This window comes from Dermacentor silvarum, chromosome 8, assembly GCF_013339745.2.
Source record: "Dermacentor silvarum isolate Dsil-2018 chromosome 8, BIME_Dsil_1.4, whole genome shotgun sequence".
NCBI classification, from domain to species: domain Eukaryota; kingdom Metazoa; phylum Arthropoda; class Arachnida; order Ixodida; family Ixodidae; genus Dermacentor; species Dermacentor silvarum.
Window position 1 is genome coordinate 45945074 of NC_051161.1, and position 16215 is coordinate 45961288.

Consider the following 16215-nt stretch of genomic DNA (forward strand, 5'->3'; position numbering starts at 1 on the left):
GACCGGAAGTAGATCAACAATTTCGGCTCCACGTGCGTAGTGGTTCGGCTTCATGTGGTTGGCGGTTTCCCGCCAGTTGGGCCTTAGCCGAGGCGTCAAAACGGATGATGGATGGCCCATTGTTATACCTCTCGCCACCGCCGATGCCTCTTTCACAAGTGTCGCGATACTCGGCGGCGGCACGTCCCGCCAATCGTTGTGCCATTTTGCCTCGTGACGTAGAGATCGCGCTAGCGCTGTTATCAGCAGTTGCCCTTTGGACTTGCTATGGGACGGATGCTCGTTTATCCTCATCTTCCAGGATCCTGAAGCCAGGATCCTGACGATGCCGGGCAGTGTGCCACGGCTATGAACGCTGTGGCTCATACGCTAGTCTATGACGATGGGGATGAGTTGCCGCAGCAAACGCACTACTTGGCCATCGCGCTGCGCGAAAACAATACGCCGGTGTCCTTGCTCTTTGACGAACATGCCAAAGACGTTTAATATAGTCAATAATGATAACATATAAAATCACTATAGCAATATTCACTATAGCAGACCCACCACAATCACAGCTTCGCTGGGTCCATCTTCACACTAGTGAAAGGGCTCTGATTTTATTTATTTGTGCGTTTCCTATTGAAACGAAAGTTGTGCTCTATGTTCGCTTTATGCCTCTGTCTTACGGGGTTATGAGCCATCGCTCCTGGCGCTGCACAGCCGCCGGGATCGGCCCACCTGTTTTTTTTTTTTTTTTTTTTTTTTTGTCGATGTGATGGGCGCAAAAAAAAAAAATCCCGGGATCCTAGCCGTATATGCAGGTTCGCTGTAAAATAATGCCAGTATTGCAAGAATACCATCCGATTATAAAACATTGCATCTTCTTTAATACTGCAGTTTCAGTACATCTAAGTACGTATACCATGTGCATCGACCTTGTCTACTTTCGCGTCGACTTTGGTTGACACGCTTTTCATTTCAAGTGGACTGTCCGCTTCTTGGTCAATCACCTGTTATGGATATACGCATTGCTTTGGGGATCATCATTATCATCATGATCTTCAGAAAGCCCACAGTGATGAGGGAAGTTCACTTACGCCATCACCGAGATTCACCCGGGTGTCCGCAGCGATTCACCGGTGGAGTCTGAAGGGCAAACTCGGCTTCAAGAACACACCCAAGGGCTAGGACTACGTGAGCACTGGCGCGTCTTCGATTAACCTTCATCGAAAGCCACCAAAGCAATCCGGCACGAATGTTGGGAGCGTCTACGCCAGTGGAATCACTACTAGCGGAGGTCAAAGTTCCGAACCAGGACATGAGGCTCCCAAAAAGCCAACAATGACGTCATCTCGAACGCACTATCGAACTTACACGAGCAACAAGCTCCGTCTCTAAGTCAAACGCTGAATAAACGACAAGATCGCCACCTGCACGACACCAGCACCTCACGCAAGGACAGTGTCTTAACCATGACGCAGAGGTGCCATCCAAGATTATCACGTCACTTCCTACCTTGAGCACAGGGGTGTCATTCGAGACGAATCATTCATCGGTGTCATTCCGAGACAAGACCAGAATGATCATCCACAATCTGGAGTCCAACAAATACTTTAGTGTGATGACCTACAATCCCTAGTTGTCGTCACGAGGGGCAACGCCACCAGTCGACGAGTGTCAGGCATCCATCGAGTGGGACGGATCCCATTCACGAAGTCGTGCTTTCGAACAAAAGAATAGCAATGCCCCCCAGCACTCGGGAATTATTTCAACGTCGTCGCCTGATGTTGTCGAGCAATCCTGGAAAACGACTGCACGTGTCAAGATGCGGCCTTCTCCGGAGCATCAGTTGTCATCGGGTCTCTCCTCATCCGTTATCAAAAGCGACGCCCGTCAGCGACGCCTGAGTGTTACCCGACTGGCTGCGTACCTTTCTTGCAGATATGGACGTTCTGCATCGTGCTAGCGGTAACGCTAGCAATGCCCCTGGGAATCGCCATTCTTTCCGACGCAGCCACGACGGAGTGTAGTACTTGAGCAGCGCCCATGCCGAGCCTCTAACGCCTCCGATTGCAACCCAGGAATATTGCATCATCAGGACAAAGGCCATGCACTCGTTCACATTGCCAGCGCGGGCAAACCTAAACACTGCAGAACCATAGGCGGGAGTTAATTCCGGCCATCTGTGCACAGGGAGTGCAAATTGGCGTAGACGCCGGCCTGTTTCACCGCTGGCCGCACCACGGCACGTCTTCTGGGCGCAGTAGCGAAAACTTCTGCTCCCAGATTTCGGTGCTCTCTCTCGCTTCGCCCGCAGCACACGATGGAGATAGTGAGGTCACATCTCCTTGATGGGTTGGCCACCCACGAGCGGGAAGCCGAAGTCATGTGCGATAGTCGATCAGCCGAAAGCGCTTCGGAACTGCATGCCGCGTGTTCGTTCCGCAAGATCTTGCAGTTCAACGAATTTCCGAGACTTCTCAATCGCATAGTCGACGCTGTCAACTACGTGTTCTAGGATATGCGATAAGTGAGACAACCGCAGTCTCCCGTACACATTCTGCAGGCCACTTGCCTTCGAGGTAGTAGAACAGATTCACAAATGGCCGCATTATATCGCAAACGACACCAAGTTCACTCCAGTGCTCAGCGTGGCCTAATGTCTCTTGGAAGCCTTCCATGGATTATACGGCAGTTCGTTGCTCACGCTGACTAATACGACCCCCACGTCGCAATTGGGAAGCTAGCCACGCATCGGCAGTGCTCTAAGGATAGGCGGACCACTACAGCCATTTCGAATCTCTTCCTCGTGTAATATAACCCCGACTCCTGCCTTAGGGTGGGTGGTTTGGTAATCCTTTACCACCACCTAGCCCTCATGTTTCACACCTAAGTGAGGTTGCGGGACATTTTTATCGAGGCTAGCCCGCGAACCGATCTGCGCAATGTGACCTCCCCCTCCACCTCAACATGGATAATCATGCGCAGCAGTTCCCTCGCTATTTCTGTGAATGCTCGCCTTTTATACATACTTGTATTCGTCGCTTGAAAAAAGCAGTTCAACTTTCACAAATACGTAAACAAATTTTAATTAATGATAGAGATTTACGTGCCAAAGCCACGATATGATTATATCGTGGCTTTGGCACGATATGTGGACGACATTGTCATCTTTTCGTCGAGTTTCTCCCAGCACCTACAACGTCTAGACCAAGTTCTCGCGTGTCTAGCAAAAGCTGGTCTCCAACTCAATACTAAGAAGTGTCGCTTTGCAAGCCGAAGCATTAAAGTATTGGGCCACGTCGTCAGTAAGCATGGAATCCAGCCTGATCTCAATAAAATCACTGCAGTACTGCAATTTCCGCCACCAACCGCACTTAAAGAACTCCGCAGCTTTCTAGGACTAGCGTCCTACTTCCACCGCTTTGTCCGTGACTTCGCCACCATCGCCGCTCCTCCACACAAACTTCTGACTTCGAGCGCGTCCTTTGTGTGGTCGAACGACTGTGAAGCCGCCTTCCAGACCCTCAAACGAGTTCTCACGTCAGGGCCCGTGCTCCGTCATTTCGATGCAACGGCCCCGACTATTCTACACACTGATGCCAGTGGGCATGGAATGCAGCGGAATCAGAAGTCCGAAGAGCAAGTCGTGGCTTATGCAAGTCGTGCTCTTTCTCCTGCTGAGCGCAACTACACGATTACAGAACAGGAATGCCTCGCCATCGTGTGGTCAATACAGAAATTTCGTCCCTATCTCTACGGCCGCCATTTCACAGTTGTGACCGACCATCATGCTCTCTGTTGGTTGTCGTCCCTGAAAAACTTGTCTGGACGCCTCGGCCGTTGGGTACTGCGCTTACAGGAATATGACTTCACTGTCACGTATAAGTCCGGCAAACAACATCAAGATGCCGACGCTTTGTCGCGCTGCCCGCTGTCCCCAGACGCCCATGCTTCACCTTCGGTATGCACGTCACCCTCTAGCCACACGTAACGTCTCAGCACACGCCCAGTAGCCCGGGACAGTCAGTTGCCTCAGTTGACTTTCTCCCCGTCTACTGACCTCGTCTCACTCCAACGTACTGACCCATACTGCCGTATGCTGATCGACCGACTTACTGGCTTGGCACGACCCCCCAACAGTCGCTTAAGACGACAACTTTCGCGTTTTAAGCTTCAAGGTGGAGCGTTATTTTGATCAATCTACCATCCTTCCGGTAACCGATGGGTACCAGTCATACCTCGCTCACTTCGACTCCAAGTATTAGAAGCATTTCATGACGACGCGACGGCTGGCCACTTGGGCTTTCATAAGACCTACGACCGCATCAAAACGCGTTGTTTCTGGCCGGGCCTTTCCACCTCTGTTGCAAAATACGTTGGATCCTGCGCGTCATGCCAGCACAGAAAACGCTCGACATCCCTTCCAGCGGGTCCTCTGCAGCCTCTACCATGCCCGTCCACCCCCTTCGAAATGGTGGGCATAGACTTGTACGGGCCCCTCCCACTCACGCCCGCTGGTCACCGCTGGATCGTTACCGCTGTGGATCATCTAACGCGGTACGCTGAGACAGCTGCTCTTCGCTCTGGTACTGCCTCCGAAGTCGCCGAGTTTTTCGCGCACAGTATCGTTTTGCGCCACGGCGCACCTCGTGTCCTCCTGAGTGACCGTGGCAAGACGTTCCTATCGCATGTCCTACGTGAAGTCCTCCAGACCTCGTACACCACCCATAAGACCACATCATCGTACCATCCGCAAACAAATGGTCTTACGGAGCGTTTTCATCGAACTTTGTCTGACATGATGTCAATGTATGTTCGACCCAATCACACCAACTGAGACACCATTCTACCTTTCGTGACGTTTGCGTATAACACTGCCGTCCAACGTATACAACCAATTACAGTCCCTTCTTCCCTTCTTCCGTACGGTCGTGCGCCGTCTTTCGTCTTGGACACTACACTCCTTTCAGCACCTGCTGCTCCATCCGCGTCTCTTCCTGAAGAATTTGCCGCTCGCATCTCCCGGTGCCATGAAATTGCCCGCGCCAAAACCGCTACCATTCAGGACAAAAGGAAAATTCGATATAATGCGACGCGTCGCGTTGCTTCGTTCCGCCCAGGCGACGAAGTTCTTTTGTGGACACCTGTTCGCGCACCGGGGCTCTGTGAAAAATTTCTCCACAGATATCTCGGCCCCTACACCGCTTTGCAACGAACTTCGGCCGTTAACTACCGCGTCACTCCTGTCCGCTCAGCTACTGACCGCCGCCGCCGCACTACGTAAATCGTTCACGTATCTCGCCTGAAACCCTACATGCGCCGTACCTACCCTTTCTAGCTTGCGGTTTTGCTGACCGCTTTCCTGAAGGGGGGGGAAGTTAGTGTGAGCGCATTATGCGCATATCGTCGTCGTCATCTGTACAAACGACTCATCATCTTGTGTGAGCGCTATTTGTGCATATCGTCGTCGTCATCTGTACATACGACTCATCATCATCTTTTGTCGCGTGCGGTGCTTCGTCTCTGACTCGGGCGACTGCTCGGAAATAAAGGCATCGCATGGTCGACGTCTCACAATATATATATATATATATATATATATATATATATATATATATATTAATGACGAGAAGAAAGGGAACCGAGGGGCCCGATTTTGATTAATCGTATCATAAAAAGCCAACAAACAATGACACCAACGACAACATAGGGGAAAAACTTGTACTTACTAATTGAATTAAAGAAATTAGGAATTAATGGAAATGAAAATGGATGAAAAAACAACTGTCCGCAGGTGGGGAACGAACCCACCACGTCTTCGCGTTACGCGTGCGATGCCCTCACGGTGAGATCATTTCCATTAATTCCTAATTTCTTTAATTCAATTAGTAAGTACAAGTAATTTCCCCTATGTTGTCCTTGGTGTCATTGCTTGTTGGCTTCTTTATATATATATATATATATATATATATATATATATATATATAATTTGGTCAATTTAGCAGAACATATAACAGCTTCGCTGGTCGTCCTGCTCCACAGAGTGGAAGGGCCGATGAATTTTTTGCAACTTTCAATCTCTAGCGCAGTGCAATTCGCAAGGCTTTTTTTTTTTCGAGTTTACTCGCGTCTATCTTGGACCAAATAATGTTAATCACTCACTCACTCACTCTCTCCTTTTTTCCATAAAGTGTCTGTGTTTTGTGTCATTCGTTATTAGGGAGACTCGCTTTATGCAAAGCGTACACTTGAGAAACCAACGTATCCCTATCAACAAGGCCCGGCTTCACACACTAAGCGTTTTTTTTTTTGTTAACGATGAGTTAGATATCACATGTGGCTATTAATTAGTGGAATAAGCTGAACTACTCGAGGTGAATTACGTGATTCGCTCAAGAAATTTAAATGCATAATCAACTAATTACAACACCTTAGTAGCAGTAATTCTTGTTATGTATATAAATAAATAAATTAAGAAAGAAAGAAACAAATACTAAAACGAAAAGGAAAAAAAGAAATTACTGCTTACCGCACTATATCTGTGTAGGGGGAGGGTGGAGGTTTCTGCTGACACCTTTACAGTGGTCCGCAGTGGGGCTGTGGGCCGGGGGGAAAGGGTAAGGGTAAGGGAGTAAAAAGACAACGAGTGCAGAGCAATAAAAGGGGCTACTTCGTTCATGTTGATTTTGAGAACGCATTGACTTAAAAGCACCGGACGAATGTTATAAGGCAGACAACGAAATTCGTGGGTGCGGTTGCATGCTTTCTGTCCGTGAACGATTTTCTACTCTATTTACAGTTTGCGAGCTACTTGCAGTTAAGTTAATGTTGATTATGTTATGGATACCTTGCGTGAGGTATTCGAAGGACTAGAACTTACATTTAACCCACCAAAAAGAAGAAAAGAAATAAAAAGAAGCCTCTTTGAAAAAAATTAAGGAATCCCCACCATACGTGCTGGCGTATACGAAAGAAGGCGGGAATGGGCTAATGACTGTTTATAGTGGCCACTCAAAACTCTTTAACAGATGTGTTGTGTAGTCTTGTTTATTTAAATGCATTAGTAAACCGTATGATCAAATGATATTAAAAAGCCTTGCAGTTGCAGGTGGCAACGTTGAACGCAAGCGGCTTCCCTGTTTCAGTTGTTGTTTCAATCGCTGAAAAAATGCTTCGTGCATTTAGCTGAAAAAAAAATTACTGTGCAAGAATAAAAATGGCGGCCGGTATTTATCCCGCATGTGCACACCTAAGCCCACACGCCAGAAATGATAGCGAGCAAAGATGACCTACACGTCACATTCTCAGCACCGCAAGATCTGCAAAGCTTGTGTAACAAGGCCAATAGTAGAAAAGAAAGCAGCGAAGAAAAGAGATGCGCATTATAACATGCGCAGAAGTTCATTGGGTGTGAAGTAAAAGTCGCGTATAAACAACCCTCATGTCTGTAAACAAGAAAGCTACGACATCACTAGCGCTCGGGCGCAAGGGCAGAATGCAAAAAGAAAGAACACGTTTTGCGATTTCTCGTCGAGCCACTTCTATTCGTGTACGCAGTGAGCTTTTTTTTTTTTTATTCGACGGTACAAGGCTCAGGACCACGGAATCACGCGTGCTCAGCCAGAACCAGCATGTTCGCAGTAGGCAACCGTGGTCGGATATCTGCATAATGTATGGCTTAGTCTGCAGCAAGTCTATAGTGCATGCGGAAGACAAACGTCCACATGCATTAAGACAAGACTTACGCAGCACGCAAACAAATTTCAGCTTGTAACCTACCCTGGAAACCTCGCTAAGCATTGTAACCGACGCTCACGAGCCCCGGAATGTGCCAAATACTCGTGTAAATAATCGAGCCAATAATAGACGACAAGAAATGAGTGATTTGCGAATCGATAGTCATGGCTTCGCTGGGCGTGGTTGGATGGATGGATGGATAGATGATCTATGAGCTTCCCCTTTGAAAAGGCGTGGTGGGTTGCGCCACCAAGCTCTTTTTTTTTTTATTGGCTAATGGCTTATCTATCTTTTTCTGTTATTTTCTTATTTCATTATTTTTCATTTTTTATTTTCTTGCACTTTTACACCGACAACAAATTCCTTGAATCAAACTTCGCAACCATGACAAGAAAATCTGATTTTTTTCGCCTCCGTTGTTTCTTGTCCCCTCACTTTTCTCCCACCAAAAGCGATTGGAAACCATCGCCTGTTACCGATCGCTGTTGGGTACATGTTCACTTTCCCCCTGTTATCCCTGAACACCAGGGCTTTAAGGAGGCCAGCAGAGACTATACGGACAGCTGGGTCACATTCTAATAAAACTTGTTCCATGGTTTCCCTAGCTTTGCCGCAGAAAGCACGCTTTTACTTCCTTAGCGTACCTCGTTTTATAACAACGCGTTCTAAATCATCGGGATTTTGCTTCAAAAGTAAAGGGCTTCCCTTTGAGTTATCATAAATTGTTCGTTTCCTCGTTTTTACCTCTTAGGTAGTTACCCATTGCCGATTTTCTTCCCATTTCCGCCACCCAGGAGATTGTCTCAGCCTCTCTGACTTTGCGTTCAACGTTCTTTGCTGTCATATTGCTTATTATAGCGGTCGCAAACTTGCTGGTAAGCTTCCTAGTTCTTTCCTCCACTGTGAGTGAATATCTTTCCTGTAAAGTACTTGAACACTCTCGCAGCCCATTACTGTCTCTCATATATTCCTCAGTCTGTCCCCGAAATAAATTTTCCTCTCAGCTTCCCTCACTTCAAAATTGTCCAGTCCATATAATACCCTTTATTGCTTGTTTTGTACTCTTCCCGTGAGCACCCAATGCGAGGCATCGCTCTGAACTTTGTTTGCCATCGAATCCTTATCGTGCCCCTGAAGCAACCAAGTGCATTTCCAAATGTAGGTCCTGGAGCCGTTACACCTTCTCACGTTTCCCCGGACAACCTGGTATCCCCGTAATGCTCTGTGTTTCATTATGGTCGCATTTCTTGGTCGCAAACGCCTTGGTCGCATATATCGAGGTGTTTTGCATTCTTTTACCCGAGGTATATATTTTCCGGACCTGTATTGAGTCTGTTCACTATTTTCATTACTTAGCATAAGACCTGATTTTATAACGCTAAATTTCAATCCTCAATTCTCAGCTTCCTGTCCACAGATATTAGCCAGAAGCTGCATATCACTTTTCCTGTTAGGAAGAAGCCCCCTGTCGCCTGCATAAAATAAATCTGGCAGCTGCTGTTCTACCATGGTGCCTGACTGCCACAAAAGAGTGCATATACGAAGCGCGCGCCGCGCATCACTCAAGCCAGCAAGGAAACAAGACGGCCCAGCGGCAGCTGGGACAGAGGGAGGGAGCGTATACGCAACATACAGCTGACGCGATCAATGGAGCCTAGAAGCTACGACAAGATACGCGAAGGCGACGGTAACGAAAGAGAGAGAGAGAGAGCTGCGAGCCGTAACACCCTCTCACCTGGCGAGTCGAGAGAGAGAGAGAAAGGTGGAGTACTACAGCGTGAGCGTGCGCCCACGGATGAGTCACCACCCCCTAGACGACGCTCCAACGGCCGCGGTCGAAGACGCGAGAAATGACTAGAATATTTCCAGGCTTTGTTCATGCTACGGGATCACAACTCTTACCGAAGGTTCCAGAACCACCGGCGAGGCAATAAAAGCGCCGTGCGGGATTCGGAGGGGGATCAGACCGCGCCGGTGAAGAGATGTGACGTGAAGACCGACCGTATGCGGAAGAAGGAGATTCCCCGGCAAGCTAGTCGACGAGATCATCAAGCGTCTGCATTTCCGGAAGAAGTTCCTTCTTCGAGATTTGCCTCGTGCTTTGCCGACATCGTCCGGATCAAGACCAGCACGGGCGAATACGATTGGACCTTTTCTATTCTATTGTTTCAATTCATTCTGTGCTATAAGTGTTGGACTCTTAGTTCTTGTCGTTAATTATTTTCTAGTGTTTTGTTATACCCATCTGAATTGTATTGTGATGTGTCTAGCAGAAGTGTGCACGTGTGTATGTAACTGCCTTGTTTGAAGGATATATTTTGTTGTGTTTTGACACTATACGCTCTGACTCGGTCTTTGGACTACAACTGGCATTCGCTGGCGCACCAGAGGGCCCCTTATTAATTGTCCTTGCTTTCGGGGGGTAATTTCCAGAAGCTGATAAGTCGGCTTTGGAATTTGGCCCGGCGTTGGCGCCTCGTTCACGGGTGTGTGACACTGACTGTTTGAGAGCTTAAACAGGATATTAATTCCTTGTAGCGAAAATTGTCATTCTTATAAACAAATGCAGGGAGAAAGGGCACCCTTGTCTCAGACCTTTGGAGATATCAACTTTCTCCTCGCTCCTCATCCCCTTCTCATTCAACACAGACGCTATTTTCTAAGTAAGTCTCCCTCAAAACCTATATACAGTCATTGCCTAAGACTCTCCGCTTAAGAATATCCCACAAAAAGATGCGGTTCATTTTGTAATACGCTCCCATAATGCCTAAAGAAGCCACATATAACGGTCTTCCTTCTTCTCTGGATATTTGAATACACTCAGTAAGAACGAAGAAGTTATCAACCAGACGTATACCGATCCTAAAGATATTCTGAAGTTCGGCCAATATTGCATGATGTTCCGCCCAAGCTTGCAGTTATGATTTAATCGTCTGCATAGCTAGCCTGCATATTATCGATTTTGACGGATGGATGCTAGGAGCCCTTTGGAACGGGGCGGTGGGTAGCGCCATCAAGCTCGTTGTTGTATTGCCTAATGTCTACCTGTCATCAAGAAACAAAAAAAAAAAAAAAAACACGAAAACCTTTCCATCACCAAACTATCTGAAGCCTTACTGGAAGCTTTCTATTGTAGATGTTTGTTGTTTCCCTACTTTTCTTCCACCAATCTTCCAATCGCCTCTTACTATTCTATATTGTGGAAATGTTTACTTTCCCCCTGTTCTCGCTGAACCCAAGGCCTTCAAGGAGGCGAGAGGCGCCTAAATCGACCGCTCGGCAAATATCTTCACATTCCTATAGAACATGCTCCATCGTTTCCCTAGCTTTACCGCAGTAAGCACATGCTTCTTGTTCTTTATTGTACCTCGCCTTATAAGTGCGCGTTCTAAGCCATCCTGATCTCGCTTCGAAAAATAGAGATTCCCTTTGAGTTATCGTATTGTTTCTTTCTGATTTATTTTTTTTTCCTCTTGAGAGTTACTCATAGAAGGTTTCTTTTCCATTGCCGCCACCCTGAGATTGTGTCAGCCTCACTGACTTTGCGCTTGACCTTCTTTGTGCCATGTTACTTTATACACCGGTCGCGTACTTGCCGTAAGTCCTAGGTTTTCCTCCACTGTGAATCAATGTTTTTCCTGTACAAATATTCGAACAGTCTCTCGGCCCATATACATGCTTCCATATTCCTCAGTCGTTCATAATCAATTTTACTCTGCGCTCCTGACTTCAAAACTTGCCCATCCAATATAACCCTGCAGAGCTTCATTTGTAGTCTTCCCGTGAGCGCCCAATCCGAGGGGCGCCCACTGACCTTCGGTTGCCATCGATCATGATTGTACCCCTGATTTCAAGCAAACAACTACATTTCCAAATGTAAGTCCTGGAACCATTATACCTTTCCAAATACCCCGGAGCACCTCGTACTTATTGTATCCCCATAGCGCTCTGTGTTTCATTATGGCCGCATTTTTCTTTCCCTTCACTGTTATCGTTTTTCCTGTGTTTCCATCTATCTAGTGTCATTGATGTGTGAGTACGCCATCTATGTGCTTGTAATCTCAGGAAATCGAATCGATTGCGAAACATAAACACTTTCACGTCTGACTCACGATGCGGGCACGATGCACGCATGCACAAACACAAATAAACATTCGCATTTTTTAAAATCTTTTCACCACACTCTTTCTTCAGCAAAATTCCACTACCAAAATTGCGTGTTCAATTCACGAGAAACAATGAGTTAGTGAGAGTCTGCAGGCCAAGTAAACCTGCCCTAATCTTATTCTGGCGACTGAGTCTGAGTGAGCCTGGCTGAGTAGAATTTTGGTGAGTCTCAGTTTGAGTGAAGACCTGAAGACAAAATTCAACGACGGTTACGATACTCCCAATAGCGAATTTCGAGCGCAGCTGTTTAGGTGTCTGAATTCGCGATATATTATGGCAAATAATTGATTCTGAATCACAAGAGTCCTCTCGGCGGCGGCGCTGAGCCTCTTCTAGTGCAGCTCGTTTGGCAGCAGCGGTTAGACGAAGCATTTTCACCGGGTGCGTCGCTAATTGTTCAGAAAGAAAGCGTGAACACGGGAACGCGTGACTCTCGCGGAGCGCAGTCTGTAGCGGGGCGGCGCGCAGGCGAAGTAGCGCATGCGCAGAGGGTCTGAAAGCCCACGGCGCAAACGCAATAAGCACTGCAAATCATGAAGATTTCAGAGGATGCGTTGAAGTTTAGGAACGCCCTCTCTCGCGTGATTTCATACTGTCCCATGTTGTTGTAATTATGACGTTTTTCTAATTATCGCTAAATATACACGAAATATATTCATTTGATGTTTAATCATATGTCATTCATGTATTGTTGCTGGACATTTTTATCTCGATGTCTGCCCAATAGCTAGTGATCATGTGCCCACTTTTGAATATTCAACATCATTTTGCAATGAGGTCGAAGCATTCACATCTTTTTGTAATATCCTCATTTAACTACTTTGATAAAAACATGTTCAATATCCCTTTCGCGAACTTGGCCTGCAACTGATAATCGCAGTTTTTCTTTTCGAGCGTGGACTCTCCTGGTCCGCCAAGCTGTTCTTTCGCCACCGTTCAGGATTTCTTATTGATTCAATTCCAAGCGATTGCATTGTTCAACTATTTCTCGTAGTTTTATTGGACACCACATTCTTATATCTTTACCTGTAACTTGAATTTACCTTTTGCTTTATATTTGCAAGTTATAACTAGGTTTTAAACGCATCCGTTTCATCCACTTCATTCTTCACCATGCTCCATAGTGGGTACGAGCCACAAGATAAGAAGAAAACAACAACGCCACCGCATGGACCCCTCAGAAAAAAGCTCTCCTTCGTTCAGGGTCCTGGAAGATTTCGGCAGATCTCCAAGTCATCTCACGTAAAAGATCAGAGTCCACCGTCTCCTGGATCTCTCCAGCAACAGCAAGCCCGGACGATTATCGGATGACATCCGAAGCATCTTTCATATAACCCGTCGACCAGAGTTACGTGGCCGACAGCGGGACTTCCCCGATTCTGCATCGAAAGCCACGGAAGCGGCCGGAGGCACACACCCAGATCTCTAAGACGACCACGGCTACCCGTCACCACCGACTCAGTCTCGTGTCGGAGCCTCTTACCACCGGGAGGGCTATCCATTCGAGCGACTTCATGTCGTATGAGCCTGGCACATCATCTCAACGACAACACCACCTGCGAGCGCAATCCGTCAAGAAGGTTGACCTCAAAAATGCCGCTTTGCCACGGGCAGCACGGCGGTACAGCACGCACGACTCAAGCGTGGGTGACAAAGTGACCTCGTACCATATCATGTCACCCGGGACCCTTGCCACAGTCACCGACACCAGGTACGATCACAGCACGAGCGCCGAGGAATCTCCATCAAATGTGATAAGGGCGCAAGGCGACACGCGACATTTAGTCCACCAAGAATGCGCGCCGTCGTGCTCTCGAAGACCCGGGCATCATCGTTATCACCACCGCCTCCAATCGATGACTTCCCGGACATCCCTCCGGTAGAATGATCCTCTTCGATCCTCCAAGTCGGTAACCCCAGAAGTACAACGGCCTCACCATTCCCAAGGGCTCTGACGTCATCGCCGCTCGAAATCACCCAAGGAGTTCTGAAGCAAAAAACATGGCAAGAAGGTGATATACCCTGTGTCGCCGTTCCTCGGCCTACAACGCCGCAACCAGCAAAGTCTCCTGCAGAAGTGAAGAGCCGCCTCCAACACCGGAAGTGCCTGCAGCAACTGCCGCGTCACATGCCTACAGATGTGGGTTTTCTGCGTAGCTGCCGGGACAACGCTCAGCCTCCCTTAGGAATGGTCATCCTCTCCTACCTGGCGACGCCTGCCCGAGACATGAGCACCTCACCAGCGGACCATTCAGCACGACCAAGAGCTCTGGCACTGCGAAGACGGTGGTACATACGTACCAGTATCCGGTACCGCCAACATGGTCAACGGGGATCCCTGGCAGGGATTCCGGCCAGCTGCCAACAAATAAGGCACATCAGTGACGACGTCCCATCTTGTGCAACCGCTGCAACTCCCCTGCATTGCACCAACCAAGTCGTCCCAACATCTTCTGCCTGTACAACAATCCAGGTTTCACAGGGGTGGCTTCCACGATTTCTGCCGGGAAACCTACCCTTCTCGCTCTGCCAAACATCGTCTACTGGTCATCGGTGTGCAAGGATGGTGTCCCAACCAGCCGAGCAGAGAACTTCGACGAAGTGTACGGCCTGGCGAAGCTTAAGTTCGCTGCGTTCAATGCCAGCGCCCGTAGAGTGAAGATACTGTGGCCATTGGTGGTACCGCGAGGACTACGCCCAGCTGTGCTCCTGGGCAGAGATTCCGGCACGGTCTCGCTTTGGACACCACACGATGGCGCTGTTAAGATCCCACTTCGTCGACGGTGTCGCCATCCCCTGGTTGGAAGGTGAACCCATCTGCAAAAGCAGCACCGTCGACAACGTTTAAGGCACTGCACGCCGTCTTCAACAGCCTCCGGCGGATCTTTCGGCTCAACAACCATCATGGGCCGCTTGCCGTTATCGTGCAAACAGGTAACACGCGATACGAATGCGATCGTCGAGAGCGTCGTCGACGTGGTCAACTTCGTCTCTTATGGACAACCGGCAGGTGTGGCACAAGGCAACCCTCAATTACAGAATATGCAGTTCTTGGAACCAAGACTTGCTGAGCACGTTGTCTGTCTATCGGCAGCGTTACAGAGGCAATGAGCCCAAGTTCTGCATTGTCATGAGCGTCGCTCCATTGCTGGTTGAAGCCTCCCGTGGATTAACGCAAGCACTCCACCTCAGTTCCTCAATATATCCAGGTCTTCCAGATATGGAAGCACTCCCGGTATGGGCAACGCCTTTGATATGTGCGGAACGCACGGGCCTTGCTTACTTAGTACGTTCGCCGCCCTCTACCGGATTACCCTGCGTAATCGTGCGAGGATCGCCAGCAGTTCACCCGCTTCTGTTGTACGTGTTCAACAGTGCTTGTCTTTGGCTAAGATCTTCCGATGGCCGATGGATGCGTCTGCTCACCGACCTGGACTTGGACAATTACGCGAAACAGTGCCACGCCAATTTAGACGACTACTGGTTTATCCGTTACACCTACGGGACACTCGATGCTGGGCCGAAATGTATCTTAGTCTCACAATGCCCTACTGCTAACACTGTAATTTATGAGCCCTATACATACATTCTTTATGCTTCATAGCTTTATTACGTTGATTTCTTCTAAGGGTCCTACACTGATACATAAGGGGCGCTTAAGGACATATTTGCGTAACTTATTAGCGAGAAAGCCCGTGCGCGTTGTTCACGAGTAAACACAATACAAGAAATACAACAAATGAAAAAACAGAAAGCACGTATAAGATAATAGAAAAAGCCTACGATGTGGCTAAAGCTAATAAATTTATTTTTTAAAGTTGACAGTTTCCCCCGAAGGCGAAGAATCTAAAGCAATAACAATAGTTATCGTTCGGTGGTAGGCGTCTAAATACGCTGACGCGATGAGCAGCGGCGCCAGCTGAGTTCGAGCCGTTGCACAACGATGGTGCACATGATGAGACTGCAGGAAAACGGTCGGCATTTGTCGGCATCCAATAAAGGATTATACCGATTGAGCTTGACGTTCCGCTCAGTTCAGTGTAAGCACCACTGTGCAGTATACTCGCAGCTGCTCAGCAAAAGCGCTTATGCATGTGTGCGCGGCACAAATCTTATGTCAGCAACCCAATCCAGAACAACTGCTCCTGCTCCGGCAAGGATTACTGAGCGGATTTTTCACGGTGCAGCCAGTGGTTTCGTCGCTTTGAAGCCAAATGCACTGCACGTTTCTGGAGACCTTCTAAGCATCCATGCGCGAGCCGTGCATACGCATCGCTACCGTGACAGCTATGAAGCCTTCATACGCACTCAAAACAGTGCTTGATT